At 49.5% G+C, this 16,778-nt stretch overlaps 2 pseudogenes; both read right to left on the reverse strand.

Annotated features, from left to right (window-relative positions):
• LOC117976445 (ribosomal protein S6 kinase beta-1-like) overlaps positions 1–9,760 on the reverse strand; it is a 100,060-nt pseudogene extending 90,300 nt beyond the window's left edge.
• Positions 9,761–12,654: 2,894 nt separating this feature from the next.
• LOC117976530 (differentially expressed in FDCP 8 homolog) lies at positions 12,655–14,169 on the reverse strand (annotated as a pseudogene).
• Between the last annotated feature and the right edge of the window lie 2,609 nt (positions 14,170–16,778).

Here is a 16,778-nt window from a genome sequence, read left to right on the forward strand (position 1 = left end):
AGCTTTCCCCTAAGATCAGGAACAAGATCAGGATGCACACATGTCACTTCTCTTCAACATAGCCAGAGCACTTATGCAAGAAAAGGAAATAAAGATATAAACATTGGAAAGGAGAGCATAAGAATATCTCTGTTCACAGACAACATAATCTTCTATGTAAAAAACACTAACAATTCCACTCAATGGGGAAAAGGACAGTCTCTTCAACAAATTACGCTGGAAAAACTGGCTATCCATATGCGTGAGAATGAAGCTGAATCCTTATCTGACACCATATACAAAAATTAACTCAAAATGGGCTACAGGCTAAAACTATAAATGTTTTAAAAGAAAACACAGGAGAAAAATCTCCATCAACTGAATTTGGAAATGATACTTTGGATATGGCAACAAAGGCACAGACAATGAAAGAAAAAAATTAGATAAATTGAACTTCATGAAAATTATAACTTGTTTTAATTTTAATAGGACCAAAGGATACTACTGAGAGAGTAAAAAGACAAGTCACAGAATAGAAGCAAATATTTGCAAATCACATATTTGCTAAGGGGTTGATATCCAGAATACATAAAGAACTCCTAAAACTCAACAGTAAGTAGTGTGCAAAATGAAATTAAGGGCTGTAAAAAACAATACTGAATAGGCAAAGTACTTGAGAGTTGTTAGTTGGCTCAAGAAATCTAGAGAGAAGTGAAGTTCAAAGAACGTGGGTGGTGTTGTGTGTCTGGACTAGACCGTGGGCTTCCTGAGGCCAGGGACTCTGCCATATATACGCATGGTAGGCTCTCTGGCAGTATTTGTTGGGTGGATGCATAGGTGACTAGGACATTCCAACTGGAACGCAGGTTGGACCCATACTGCAAACAGTCTTCATTGCTAAGTAAGAGTATCCAGAATATATTAGTATCCAGAATATATTAATATAAAGAATGCTTATAACAGAATAATGAAAAGACAAATTTCAAGAGACATTTTACCATAAAAGACATATGACTGGACAACAAGCACATGAAAAGATGCTCAACATCATTTGTCACTAGGGAAATGCAAACCCAAACCACACTGAGATACCACCTCATACCCCCTGGGAAGGCTAGAGTGAGAAAGATGGTCAACAACAAGTGTCAGTGAAGATGTGGAGAAATCGGAACCCTCGTGCACGAAGTAAATTATAAAATAGTGCAGCTGCTCTGGAAAGCAGTTTGGCAGGTCCTTAAAATGCTAAATGTAGAATTATCATATGACCCAGTAATTCCACTTCTAGGTATCCATCTACTCAAGAGAAATGAAACATGTTCACCCAAAACTTGAACCCAAAAGTTCATGGAGGCATTATTATTCATGGAGGCATTATTAACAATCACAGTGACCAAAAAAGTAGAAACAACCCAAATGTCCATACACCGATGACTGGAAAAGCCATATGACATATCCATAAAGTGGAATGTTACTTAGCCACAAAACTGAAGCAAGTACTGATACCTGCTACAACATGGATGGCCCTTGAAAACATTATGCCATATGGAAGAAGCTAGTCACAATACATCACATATTGTATGATTCCATTTATGGAAAATGTCCAAAACAGGCAAATCTATAGAGACAGACAATAAATTAGTGGTAGCCTAGGGTAGGGGAGGAATGAAGATTGACAAGGTTTCTTTTTGGGGTGATCAAAGTTAGTTCTAAATTAGTTCTAAAAATATGTTCTAAAATTAGTTAGGGTGATTGTTGCATAACTGTGTAAATACACTAAAAAACAGACTTGTACACTTTACACAGGTGAACTTTATGGCATGGAAATTACATCTTAAGAAAACTGCTTATTTGAGGGGAGGCGAGAAGGGAGCAGTTGGTGGACAAAGAGGGAAAAAAGACTTTATTAATAATCTTTCAATACATTCTGAGTTTCAAACCATCTGACTATATTATCTATTCAAAAGCAAATCTAAAATCAAAGGATCAAACAAAATTAAAAACAGACTCCTAATTCTCCCCCAGTTTGGGCTGGGGAGTGGAGAAGGTGGGAGCTACCACCCACCCTGCCATAGTGTGAAGCAGTGGCTGAGTAAAGTCCGGCAGTGGATCCTATGTGACAAGGGCAGCCTTGGGGAGGCTCCAGGGCCCATTCATGGCCTGGAAGCCACCAAAGCCACCGGACCTGAGGGGGAGATAATGCCCAACTGACCTGATGGCAGATGCCCAACTGATCAGAGAAGCTGTCCATGCCTTTCCTCCTCTACTGCTATCTCGACCTACATAAAATCCCAGAACCCCCATCAAGCCCAAAGAGGAACATGAAAACCCTAAGACTGACACCAGCCAGGCGGAGTAGAAGCTTGAGGGAGAAGCTCCATTAACAGAAAGGGAAGAAAGGGAATTCCTCTCTGACACTAGCTCTGTGGGCTGGGCTCACACCCTGGACTACCGCAGACTGGGATGTAGCACGGAGACTCTTTCCTGCACCCTGAGACCAGAGAGCAGCCAAGGAGGGTGATTCTCAGAGCTCTCTACTTGTGCCTCCTCACACACTTGGCCGGTTAACAGGTGTTGCACCAAGAAAGAGCTCTGTGGTCAATTAGCTTGAAAAATGTTGGGTTAAAGGAAGTCAAAAAATTTTTTTAACTGCAGGACTTCTCAGAGCCTTTTCTTGTGACTCTTCAAGAGGGAGTCTGGCAGGTTCAAAGCACTTTTGTGTTTTTGAGGGATATCTAATAGGAAAGACAGTCTTCTTCATTTTACAGCTGAGGGGAAGTGGCTCAGCCAAGGTCCCAGAGGGGGTCAATGAACAACTGGCCACAGCTGATTTGGCAGCACCAGACAGCTTCTGCCACTGCCAGGTCACAGTTCTGGCTGGGTTCCGACTCGTGGTGCCAGAGCACTGGGCAATTTCATCCTGTGTCGAGGCAGCCTCTGGTCACTGCCTTATCCAGCTCGCTCAGAAACTGTATGTATTTGAGCCCCTGGTCGGGTACATGTCTGGGATATGGGTGGTGAGCATAAAAGATGATCAGAGAAAAGATTTGCTCCCCACCTGGGGTGTGGGGACAGAGCAGCAGGGAAAGGCTGTGAATCTAGGCTGTCTCCGGGGTCCATCTGGCGGTGGGTTCCATCTGCACAGCGAGGCACCTGCAGTTTTCCCCTCAATCTGTTGAATGTAAATCAGCTGCAACCCCTCCCAGCCCCGTGCCTGCACCTCGGGTCTCAGGAGCCCAGGTGGGTGGCTGGGGTCTAGGCTCCTAGCATCCCATGAGGCACTGCCCACCAGTGCGCACAGAGCAGTGGAAGGCCTGCCTGGCCCTGGGATAAGGTATCAACTATGGGATGGCCCGAGTCTTCTAGATCTGGCCTTGGCCAAACCCTTGGTCCTGATCTCCTGCCCCCCTCCGCCACACACCCAAGGCCAGCTCTCCAGCCTCCCAGCATCACTCAGGCCTTTCCTTTTTCCTGGACATACTTATTCATTGCCTGGTCAGCTCCTCCTGCTCCTCCTTCAAGGTTCCACTGAGGTGTCACCTCCTCCAGGAAGCCATCCCTGACTTCCCCAGCCCAAGTCAGGTGGTGTTCATTCTCTGTGTCTCGTTTGTCCTGTCCAACATCTAGCAGAGCACTTGAGAGGCTGAACCCCAGGGCCAGACAGCCTGGGTTTGAATCTTGACCCTGCTGCACACCAGCGGAAGGCCTTGGTAGCAATTTATGAAACTCCTCTGTGCCTCTGTGTAAAAGTGGATGAGAACATTGCCCATCTCACAGGTGGTTATGAGCATGAAGTGAGGGAGCACAGTTACATTCTTAGAGCAGATTCTTGGCACACAGCAAGTCCTCAATACAGGCCGTGGAGGATGAACATTACGGCCCATATTGCACTGCATGGCAACTGCACTCCTCTGTCTGCCCCATCCTCTGAAACCTCCCAGGGGATGGGAAGCCCAGCAACTGTCAAAGGTGGAGTGAGAGGAACGTAAAAACCAAAGAAAGCCCATGGGCCCTTAGGAAGAAACTGAAGGACAAGGAGGACGCGGGCAGGTGGAGAGGAAGGAGGGAGGCTCCGGGAAGCAGCTGGAGCAGGGTGATAGTGCACAGAGCAGGAGAGGAGATGCAAATGGTCAGGAAACACAGGAAAATGTCCAGTCTACCAAAAATCAGAAAAACAACTGAACAATGAAAAATTCCCAGCTCATAATTATAGAATAGTCCATACAAAGAAAAACATTAAAATGAAAATAAAGATATTTTAAAATTTTTTAGTGTAGCTGGCATTACATTGAGGACACAATTGGACCAGGACACATTATGGGACACAAATAAACAAAATTATGTCACCTCTTTCATAAACACTATGTATCTCCTTTTTAATAAACAGAGCTGGGGCCGGGCGTGGTGGCTCATGCCTGTAATTCCAGCACTTTGGGAGGCCGAGGTGGGCGGATCACGAGGTCAGGAGATCGAGACCATCCTGGTTAACACGTGAAAACCTGTTTCTACTAAAAATACAAAAAAAAAACTTAGCCAGGCATGGTGGCGGGCGCCTGTAGTCCCAGCTACTTGGGAGGCTGAGGCAGGAGAATGGCGTGAACCCAGGAGGTGGAGCTTGCAGTGGGCCCAGATCGCACCACTGCACTCCAGCCTGGGCGACAGAGCGAGACTCTGTCTCAAAAATAAATAAATAAAACAGAGCTACAAATATTCTAAGCAAAATATTATATGAATGAAGTCACCTATGAAAATACAGTAGATCAATACTAAATGGAATATACACCAAAATGCAAGGTCCTTAACATTCAAAATGAATCGTGTAAGTCATCCCATTAGCAGAAAAATACAGGAGAAAATAGTAAGATCATTTAGCTGAAAAGTTTTTTAAAGCATTTAATAAAATTTAAAACTGAACCACAAACACACAAAAAAACTTGAGTAAAATATAAAAAGAGGACTGGCCAGGCGCGATGGCTCACACCTGTAATCCCAGCACTTTGGGAGGCCGAGGCAGGCAGTTCACCTGAGGTCGGGAGTTCGAGACCAGCCTGACCAACATGGAGAAACCCCATCTCTACTAAAAATACAAAATTAGCCGAGCGTGGTGGCACATGCCTGTAATCCCAGCTACTCGGGGGGCTGAGGCAAGAGAATCGCTTGAACCCGGGAGGCGGAGGTTGCGGTGAGCCAAGGTCGTGCCATTGCACTCCAGCCTGGATAACAAGAGTGAAACTCTGTCTCAAAAAAATTAAAAATAATAAAAAAAAGAAGGCAACTTCCAGCCGGGCATGGTGGCTCACACTTGTAATCCCAGCACTTTGGGAGGCAGAGGCGGGGGGATCACCTGAGGTCAGGAATTCAAGACCAGCCTGGCCAACATGGTGAAACCCCGTCTCTACTAAAAATACAAAAATTAGCCAGGCATGGTGGTGGGTGCCTGTAATCCCAGTTACTCAGGAAGCTGAGGCAGGAGAATCACTTGAACCTGGGAGGTGGAGGTTGCAGTGAGCTGAGATCGAGCCATTGCACTCCAGCCTGGGTGACAAGAGTGAGACTCCATCTCAAAAAAAAAAAAAAAAAGCAACTTCCTTAATTTGATGAAATCTGATATCTGATGAAGTCTAATACTAGCCAATAACAAAAACATAATTAATAGAGAATTATGGGAAGCTTTTTCCCCCAGTGCAGGACCAGACGAGGATGCCTGCTATCACTCTTCAGTCAGCATTGTAGTGGAGAAACAATACAGTAAGAAATAAAAAGGCATTAGGATTAATTTTTAAACAAAAAAAATTGTCATTATGTGTATATGACACTATTACATGCCTAGACAATCCCTGAAAACCCCAAAACTGTTACAATTAATAACTTACTGGATACATTATTATCAACCAGATTACTATATACTAGTATGAAACCAGTAGAAAATAATGATCAAACTAGAGAACAAGTATCTATGACAAAAATGAGCCAATAAAGGATCGATTTGCAGATTTAAGATAAATCCTTCAAATCAATATTAAAAAAGGACCCTATAAAAACACACACAAAATGAGCAAAGCATATGAAGAAAAGTAAGGCACAGAAGCCAATAAACATTTGCTAAACTCTACCTCACATGAAACCCGCCACTGCAAGTTCCAGGTGAGAGGATTCCTGCAGAAACACTGCAGGGCAGGATCCCAGGAGGCAGGACCACGGGGGAAGTGACCGAGCCCCTGCAGTTGGGAGGGTCTCAGGCCCAAGAGGGCCAGGTGGCTCCAGACCTCCTGCTCCAGCTTCCCCTTACTCCCCACACCAGGCACAGCCCCACGTGAGTGCCCCGATGCAGAGAGGATTCTGACTGGCCATGTCTTCTCTGCCACTGTGCAGCCTGCTGAATGGCAGCCTCCTTGCCCATTACATCGTTCCAGGCTTCCCTTTCATGGGTCACCTTCTCCCTCCCAACACAATGCCAGAATCCACCCCAGGAGGATAGGGACCGGGAACCAAACTGTGGCACCATGAGTGGAGACCCTGGAAGCAGACATGGGTGTAGGCACAGAGTGGAAACATGCTAGGCCTGGCCGACGGGTGACAAGCACAGAGGATGGGGACATTCAAGGGCAGACACGGGTTGTAGTCACAGGAGAGAAGACCTGGGCTACAGTCACAGGGGATCCAGACAAAAAGGGAGCTCGCTGGCTACAGCTGCATGGCAGAGAGGCACACCAGGGACAGACATGGGTACAGGTGCAGGACAGAGGAGTAGGTGAAGGTTGGTGTGGGCAGGGGGCACAGAGATAAAGACACCCGAAAGGAGATGTGGCTGTAGGCTGAAGGGTGGAGTCACAAGAGTCCTAATGTGGGCTGCAAGGACAAGGGCTGGAGACACAGGAAGACAGGCATGGGAAGCAGGCACACTCAATGGCAGGCCTCTGCTGCAGTAACAACAGACGGAGATACCCAACGAAAGAGACTGGCTGCAGGTACAAACACTGGGGATAGGAGTTTTGGGCATAGTCTCCTGGGAGAAATGATCCAGAAAAACGACAGAAATGGGCTGAAAGCACAGGGGAAGGAGACACACGAGTGCAGACATGGCCCAAAAAGCATGGATGAAAACACTGACTGTGGACATGGATTAGGGGGACAGAGAATGTAGCAAACATAAGCTGGCATGGGCAGAAGCTCAGGGGACAGACAGACAAAAACATCGGAATGGGCTGCAAACACAGGAATTGAGGCACTGGAGGACTGCTACTGCCTGAAGGCTAAGGAGACGACAACATTCAAGGCAAGCAATGTGCTGCAAGCACACAGGATAGAGACTCACACAGCTGGCAGGGGCTGCAGGAGCAAGAAATGGAGAGGCATAAAGTGCAGGCAGAGGACAGACCAGGTGACAATACACAAGGGCAGACATGGGCTTCAGTCATTACGGGATGGTGATACTGGTGAGAAGATACAGGCTTCAGGCACGAGGATGGAGACACACAAGGCCTGGTATGGCTGTAGGCGATACAGGGTGGAGACACTGGGAGGTCAATGCGGCTGCGGACACAGGGTTTGGAAACATCTGACGGAAAATGTGGGCTGTCAGATAAATCCCTGCTTAGAGAGAAATTTACAGCCTTAAGGGAATGTGTTAGAATAGAAAAAGACATTGACAATCAATCACTTAAATTTCCTTCTCAAGAATTAAAAACAGTCAAAATGAAAGAATGCAGAATTAAAGTAATGAAGAGCAGACATCAATGAAATAGGGAAAAAAATGCAACAGAAACAAATCAAGGATAAAAGTTGGCTTATAAGGCCGGGCGCGGTGGCTCACACCTGTAATCCCAGCACTTTGGGAAGCTGAGGCGGGCGGATCATGAGGTCAGGAGATAGAGACCATCCTGGCTAACACGGTGAAACCCCGTGTCTACTAAAAATACAAAAAATTAGCCGGGTGTGGTGGCGGACACCTGCAGTCCCAGCTACTCAGGAGGCTGAGGCAGGAGAATGGTGTGAACCCAGGAGGTGGAGCTTGCAGTGAGCTGAGACCCCACCACTGCACTCCAGCCTGGGCAACAGAGCAAGACTCCTTCTCAAAAAAAAAAAAAAAGTTGGTTTATAAATATTAATATACTTAATAAACCACTAGTGAAACTAATTAAGGCAAAGAGAAAAGACACAAAAGATCACTATCAGGAACCAAAACAGAGGCCTGCTCTATAGAGCAGTGTATTATTAAGACACTAGGAGGGTTCTGTGAAATACTTAGGACTAGAAGTTGGACAACAGAGATTCAAATAACATTACATTGAAAAATAAACTTCCTAGGCTGAACACGGTGGCTCACGACTGTAATTCCAGCACTTTGGGAGGTTGAGGTGGGTGGATCACCTGAGGCCAGGAGTTTGAGACCAGCCTGGCCAACATGCCGAAACCCCATCTCTACTAAAAAATACAGGCGGGCACGGTGGCTCACACCTGTAATCCCAGCACTTTGGGAGGCTGAGGCAGGTGGATCACGAGGTCAGGAGTTCGAGATCAGCCTGGCCAACATAGTGAAACCCCATGTGTACTAGAAACACAAAAATTAGGCTGAGGCTGGAGAAATCCGGGAGGCGGAAGTTGCAGTGAGCCGAGATCGTGCCACTGCACTCTAGCCTGGGAGACAGAGCGAGATTCTGTCCCCCCAAAAATAAAAATAAAAATAAACTTAGTAAAATGGGCACAGAAATAACATAAAACAAGAAAACTCCTACATATACCAAAGGATTTGAATTATTAGAAGTCAAACCAGCCAACAAAAATACTGTTCCACATGGAAAATTCCATACCTAGACTAAAGACATATTCCAAATATTTAAGGAAGAAAACACCTAAATTTCTCAGACTCTTCTAAAGAGAAGAAATACAGGAAATATTTTTCAGTTTGTTTTGTGAAGCCAGCATTACGTTGGCACCACAATCTGAACAGGACATTAGAAAAAAAATTATAGGCCCTCTCTTTCATTAACAGAAATACAAATATTCAAAAAAAAAACATGAATTAAACCACATATGAAAGTGTAACACATGGATACCAAGTGGGATATACTAAAAAAGTCAGGATTGGTTAACATCCAAAAATAGCTCATGTAAAATATCCTATTTGCAGAAAAATAGAAAAACATATGATTTACAGTATATGTAAATATACTGTACAGCAAGAAAGAAATGTTAAATAAAATTAAGGTACAATGACCAGACTAAGAAACAACTATCTGCACTAGAAATGACCCCGTAAAGGATTAATTCATAGAATACCTTTTTAAATTCTTCAAATCAACGTAAGAACACAAATGACCCAACAGAAAAGCCAGCACTGAAAATGAAGACAAAGACGCAAAGGCCAATAAATATTCACAAAACTTCGCTTCACTAACTTATTTCCAGTTCCAGGTGACAGAAGGCCCTCAGGGACCCAGAAGGCAGGACCACAGGGAGGTGACAGCGCCAGCAGCAGGAGGGCGGGCCTCTGCCTTGGCCCAAGCGGGGCCACAGCTCCTGGCGGGCTGCGGGGACCGGGAAGCCCGAGCAGCCTGGCGCTCCTGGCCCCTGCACACGCTTCCCTCCCTCCACCCCGTTCCTCTCTCTCTCTCTGTGCCTTGGGCCCCGTGGGATGCGCTCACATCCAGACTCACCAGGCCCGAGACATTGGGAGAATGGAGAAGCGCTTGCGAGCCGAAAGTCCTCCAGGAACACGTGAAGGACGCTTCCTCTGCACCTGGGACACCCTTCCCTGATGTTGGCCTCAAGGCACGCGCGCCACACACGCTTGCGGTCCATGACGACCACAGCGCAGAGAAGCACGCGAGCCCAACCTCCACGAAAAGAAAATGGCGGAATGGGCCTTCGTTTCCCTTTTATCATGGCTGTACGCAACTGCTGTACTTGTAAGCTTGGTTCTGATTGGGTGAGAAGGAACTTTTTTTGACAACTCTTATTGGATAATAGTCTCCATCTCTGACTGGATAATCTTCACTAATCGGAGTTGGAGACTTATCCAATCTGTGTTGTAGTACAGAGTCTGCTCTCATCCTATCAGAAAGAGGCTTCCAGGATATGTCATTTGAATACAGTCATTGTGAAAGGGAGGCAAAGATCTGCACCTGCCATGGCGGTTGGGCTCACGTGCTCCTCTGCATTGGAGTTAGCCAAGGAGCGTGTGCAGAACACTTGCCTCGTAGGCCAGCCGTAAGGAAGGATGTCCCAGGTGCAGGCGAAGTTTTGTTCATGTGTTCCTGGAGGATTTTTCCGGTGGCAAGCGCTTCTCCATCCTCCAGCATCTCAGGCCTGGTGAGTCTGGATGTGAACGCTTCCTATGGGGGCCCCAGGCACAGAAAGATGCAAAGGAGGGTGGATGGAAGGGGAACGTGGGCAGGGCCCAGAGAGCATCAGGTTGCCTGTTTCACCAGGCACCCCTGCTCTGGTGCCAGGCAGAAGCCGGCCAGACCCCCACCCAGCGCCCCTCCTGGGCTCTGGCCCTGGCACCTAGACCCATCCCGCCATTCTCCGCAGCTCCACTGCCCGCAGGCAGGAGCTGCCGGCGTGGAATCTGCGGGCTGCAGTGAGCAGTGGAGGCAGTAGCCGCTGCTCCCTGGATTCCCGGGATGTTTTTCTTTGGCTTTTTTCTTTTTCTATTTTATTTTAGATTCAGAAGGTACACGTGCTTGTTTGTTATATGTATATCACATGCACAATGGGGGGGGGGGTGTGCTTCTAGCATACCCACCACCCAAATATTGGAGGTTGTACCCAGTAGGTACGTTTTCAACTCTTCCCCCCAACTTTTTGAGTCCCCACAGTGTATTCTCTCCATCTTCATGAGAACATGCAGTATTTGGCTGTTTCTGCATTCACGTAGGATAATGACCTTCGGCTGCATCTGTGTTGCTGCAAAGGACATGATTTTGTTCTTTTTTATGACTGCCTAGTACTTTGTGGTGTATATGCACCACATTTTCTTTATTTAATGAACCGTTGGTGGATACTTACCTTGGTTCCATGACCTTGCTGTTGTAAGTTATGCTGCGATAAACATGGGAGTGCAGTGCCTTTTTATATAATGATTTCTTTCCCTTTGGGTAGATACCTAGTAGTGGGATTGCTGGGTCGAAAGGTAGTTGTACTTTTAGTTCTTTGAGATACCTCCCTACTTTTTCCATAGAAGTTGAACTAATTGACATTCCCACCAACAATGTATGAGCATTCCCATGTCTGGGGAAACCGAGGCAGAGCAGACAGTAAGAACCTTGCCTAAAGCCACCACAGTGGGGAGAGGACACCATCCCCTTCCTGATGGTGGAGGGCATCCTGGAATGAGCCAGTGAGCCAGGCAGCCTTTCTGCTGACTGAGGTGTCTCCTCTTGGGTTTTCTGGTCAAAGGGGACAAATATCCAAGCAGTGGCATTCTCTGCCCTCTGCCCACCGTGTGTGCCAACCATGTGCACCAACAGCCAAGCACAGTCCAGGGTGTAGGGGAAAAGGACAGATAGGAGCACCCCCACTGCCCAAGGCAGAAGGCTGGGAAGCCACCTCCTGACACGTCCTCTCCTGAGGCCCCTCGTGGACCGCAGGATCTGTAAAGTGCAAACACCAAAGCCAAGTGTCCCCTCACCCAGAGCTGTAGGTTTCCTCTGCTGTCCAGGGGCCTCTGTCCCGTGGAGTGAGGGACCTCCCAAACGCCCCTGCCCTGATCTTCCTGAATGGGCTCAGTCGAGTGAATACTCTCAGCTCTTGATCTCAGGCCCCCAAACAAAAGGCCACTGGCTGGTCATTTCTGAGCTATCTGGAGCCCTCCACAGGCAGCAGGACAGAGCTCCTCAGGTAAATCTGGTTCCAAGAAATGCCACCAGACCACTGCAGGATCCCATCACCTAACTGGAACCTCCCCCAGTGCACAGTCCCTGCTCCACACCTGGAGGCCAGGACACCCTCCTCAGGCTGGGGCCACGGCCTCCTAGCTTGGAGCACCAGGAAAGGTGGGCTGGGCCAAAGCAGGAGCACCCAGCAGGGAAAAGCTCCATGGTCCCCTTCCCTGCTGTTGTACAGAAACAACAGGTGACCCCACTGGACTGACCACCCGATGAGGCCCTTGAACCTCAGGCCAGGGAGAGGCAGGTCTACAGGTGACAACTGTGAACAGCCCCAGCTGGGGACAACCAGAAATCCCCAAGGCGACGAGTGGCTGAAAGTGATGGAGCCCCCAGGCAGAGCCGAAACCCCACTGCAGGTGAGACTCGGCCCTTGGCTGAGTGTGTGCAGCCGCATCCTCAGGTGTTACTCAACACTCCTCTGAAGCTCTCTCGGGGTCTTGGCCTGATGAGTTTCCAGGGTGGTCAGGATGGGAACTGTGGAATCTCTAGGGCCCGGATGCTCTGGTCCAGGGGTGTGGAGGGCTCTGTGCCATGGGGGAGGTGAGATATCCCCCCAACTCCCTGCCCATGGAGTTCTGCACTGGGGGAAGGATGGGGGCCACGCAAGGACCCCTCACAGCAGCACACCCAGGTGACAGCCAGGTGCGGCCACCCCGAGTCCCAGCAAGCACCTGGGAGACAACGGGCCTTGACACTGCCCACCCGCTCTGGCCCAGCAGGGGTGGAGGGGTCCAGGGGCCGCACCCCAGGGGTCTCCAGAGCAGAACGAACAACTTGACGTTGCCAGGGTGGGTCCCGGTGGGCCAGGTGGGGTGCCCAGCACTGTTCCTCAGCGCTAGGCCTCCACGTCAGGACCTGGCTCCTGGAAGAGCGACTGCTTCCTCAGGCTGAGCTGGGCACACTTGGGACACGTGGTGGAGTTGTCGTAGTAGCAGTCCCTGTGGAAGACGGTGGAGCAGTCGGTGCACACAGACGTGTGGCTGTCGAACGGGAACAGCACATCGCCCTCTCTGCAGAGCTCACACACGAAGCCCTTGGCCTGGCACCGCTCGCATTCCAGCTTGATGTGCTTGGTGAAGAGCGTGTGGGTCTCGGTGAGTGAGCAGCCCAGGTGGCCGGCATGCACGTCCAGAGGTCCTGGACAGAGTACATCTCATCGTTCTCCACAAAATGCTGCCGATCCTGGAGCTGCAGCAACAGACGAGCCTCCATGGCCTCCCTGCAAGTGATGAAGTGCGGCTTCATGAGCAGGATGTCCTGGCGCAGCTTGCAAATCTCCACCAGCTCCTCCACGTAGTTGAACAGCAGAAGGTTGATCTCCCGGAGCCTGAGCACGGGCCGAGACACCATCAGCGCCAGGTAGCACATGCTGCAGCGAGAAACCTCTCGAGGCTCAAAGTCCCAGTTGTGTACAATGCATGCAGGGATGACAGCCAGGTCGTTCCAGTGGCAATGGCTGCAGTAGTACTGGCCGGTGTAGTCGCACTGCCTGGCCTCACTGGGCACGCCCTGCAGAGAGATGGGCGCCTGGCACTCAGCACAGCGGTAATCCTGGCTGTCCAGCCCTGTCTCAGGGCGGATGTTCAGTTCGTATTCAGCTTGGTGGCTGACTTTGGAGCTCACATAGGGCTTGGAGATGAGGTTCAAGCACTTGCTGTGACATCGGTAATAACACCCTGTGCAGGTGTACCAGGTCTGAATGAGCCCCCAGATGATGGTGTTACACTTATCACAGGTCTGCTTGACGCTCTTGCTCTTCTCCTCGTAGAGGCCGTGTTCAAGGAGCACTCGGATGTTTGGCTCATCCTCGTTGGGGTCCTTCAGCTCCTGGAGCTTCAGCCGGAGGTGGATGAGTCACACCACGGCATCCATCTGCTTCTCCGACTGCTCGGGCAGCTCCAGAATCACCTGCTTGCACTCCTCGATCACCTGCCGCAGCACAGGGCGGGAGAAGTGGTCCTCAGACAGGCCGAGATCCATCACGTGTTCAGGGCAACAGAACTCCGGCTCCCCAGGGGGCAGCTCAGGCAGGGCCTCTTCAGGAGTGATGTCTGGGGCCTCCTCCCCAGGGCCCTGCTCATGCTGTCTCGGCCCAGACTGCTTGTTGAAGGGGTTGAGGTGGGCCTGCCGGAACCGGGCCAGCTTCTCATCATATTCCATAGCATCCCACCTGGATCGCCTGCCAGGGCCCAGGGGCTCGCAGGGACAGGACGGCCATTCCTCTAGGGCTGCTTGCCACGGAAGCCTGGCCGTGGGTTCGCCACCTGCTGACCGCTCCCGCGTCGCTCACCTGACCGCCGCTGCGCCACCTCGCATCTGGTTTCTTTAATAAGGGTATTAAAGAACAGAAAACAGAAGACTGAAATACAAATCCAAATTAGTTTTTTTGTTTGTTTGTTTTTGTTTTGAGACAGGGCCTCACTCTGTTGTTTAGGCTGTGGTGGCATCATAGCTCAATGCAGCCTTGAACTCCTGGGCTTAAGTGATCCTCCTGCTTCAGCCTCCCGAGTAGCTGGGACTACAGGTGGTGCCACCACATCTGGCTTTTATTATTATTATTTTTAGTAGAGAGAAGGTGATATGGTTTGGATCTGTGTCCCCACCTAAATCTTATGTCGAACTGTAATCCCCAGTGGTGGAGGTGGGGCCTGGTGGGAGGTGACTGGATTATGGGGAAGGTTTCTCATGAATGGTTTAGCACCATTGTCTTGGTGCTGTTCTTGCGACAGTGAGTTCTTGTGAGATCTGGTTGTTTAAAAGTGTGCAGCGCCTCCCCGCTTGCTTTCTATTGCTCCTGCTCCCGCCGGGTGAGAGATCTCACTCCCCTTCCCCTTCTGCCATGATTGGAGGCTTCCTGAGGCCTCCCCAGAAGCAGAAGCTGCCATGCTTCCTGCATAGCCTGCAGAACCTTGAAACAATTAAACCTCTTTTCTTAATAAATTACCCAGTCTCAGGTATTTCTTTATAGCAGTGGGAGAATGGACTAATACACAGGGTCTTGCTGTGTTGTCGAGGCTGGTCTTGAACTCCTGGGCTCAGGTGATCCTCTCACATAAGCCTCCCAAAGTGCTGGGATTAAAGGTGTGAGCCACCATGCCCAGCCTCAAATTTTTCATTTACACCACACAGATCAAATTGGGTTCTTCTGAGCATCTTGTGTGTTAGAGATGCAGCCTGGAGGCTTTGTCCTGGTTATTTCCATTGCCCATTGTCTCTCCTGTCATGTGAAGCCACCTGAGAGGGCCTTTGGAACAGCACTGCCCCTTTCTGCAGAGAGCCAGTTGGCCATGTGTGACGGGGCATGCTTCCTCTCGGCATGGCTGTGCCCCTCCACTGAGGAGTAGAGTGGGTCCCTCCAGAGGCTGCCGGGAACAATGCATGTGCTGGACGCCCCATAGGAATTAAAGGGGACACATGACGCTTGGAGGCTCTGATGACCAGGCCAGGATGTTCTCCAGAGGTGACGAGAAGTGTTCTGATAAGAAAACACATCGGTTTCTAAAGCAGCCCTCAGTCCGTAGAAGCACGTGCCCCAGCCTGTGATCCTGACAGAAACTAGATGGCCATGAGGAGCGGCCTTGAACACATGTTCTTGTCACGGCTTCATCCAGCACCTTCTGTTGACCCACTAGGCCTTGGCTCATCCTGGGTCCCTCTGTCGTTGGCTCTGCAGATCCCCTAAGCTCTTCCCTCCCCAGCCTCTCTTCCCTCTGGGCCCATTTTCAGAGGCCCACATTGACCACTTTCCATGAGACTTTTCCTGAGGGTCATCTTTTTGTGACCCGAATCCAGGGCTGAGCGATGCCCGATATATGACTCACCAAATGACCAGTTTCTACTGGGTTGTGTCCTCACAGCCCCGCAGTCCTGACGAGCACCTGGCCGAGGCTGCTGGCAAATGCCAGGCACCAGTCATTAGGAGCCTTGGGGCCACCCCAGGGCAGCATCCCAAGCCCACCCCTTCCTAGGAGAGACTCTTGAGCAGGGAGGCAGGGCTCCCTCTGAGGAAGGAGGACACGCTCATACTCTGGCCTCAGGCTAGGGAAGGACACGGGTTCTGAGACGCAGGAAGCCTCTGCAGCAGAGTCATTGTCACTGCAAAATCACCACCACTTTGATTTAATCATAGCTGTTTAGAAAAGGAGAAACAAGAAAAGGACAAAACCTGAATGTACACCAAGAGATAAATGTGCTACTGTACCACCTCCAAATAATTGGTTAAATTCCAAATGACATGGTCTCTATATTAACGTATTCTTGATTGTGAATTACCTTCCAATTAGATCTGTATGTAAAATGGAGCTGTAAAGATTCCCACTCCTGGCCGAGTGCAGTGGCTTCTGCCTGTAATCCCAGCAGTTTGAGAGGCCGAGGTGGGTGGATCACGAGGTCAAGAGATTGAGACCATCCTGGCCAAGATGCTGAAACCCCGTCTCCACTAAAAGTACAAAAATTAGCCAGGCATGGTGGTATGCACCTGTAGTCCCAGCTATTCAGGAGGCTGAGGCAGGAGAATCACTTGAACCCGGGAGGCGGAGGTTGCAGTGAGCCGAGATCACACCATTGCACTCCAGCCTGGCGACAGAGCGAGACTGTGTCTCGAAAAAAAAAGATTCCCACTCTAGGAATGGCATACATCTACAGATTTCCAAAGCAAGTCTCCCCGCCCTGACTCCTGCAAGCCTCTCCTCCTGTCCCAGGCCCCAGGCCCCCACCAGGTCCTCTTCACACAGAACAAGTTGCTATTGTCTCTCCCTCCTTAAAAAACTCCCTTAACCCCACCTTGCCTGGAGCCAGTCTCTGCTCCATATTTTGATATTCAAGGCCCCTTACAATGTGGCCCAGCCCACCTCCCAAGACTCAGCTCTCTGCAGCTCTCTGTAGTTTCCTAAAATACAAGTTCCATCCTGT

This window comes from Pan paniscus, chromosome 19 (assembly GCF_029289425.2).
Source record: "Pan paniscus chromosome 19, NHGRI_mPanPan1-v2.0_pri, whole genome shotgun sequence".
Lineage (NCBI taxonomy): Eukaryota > Metazoa > Chordata > Mammalia > Primates > Hominidae > Pan > Pan paniscus.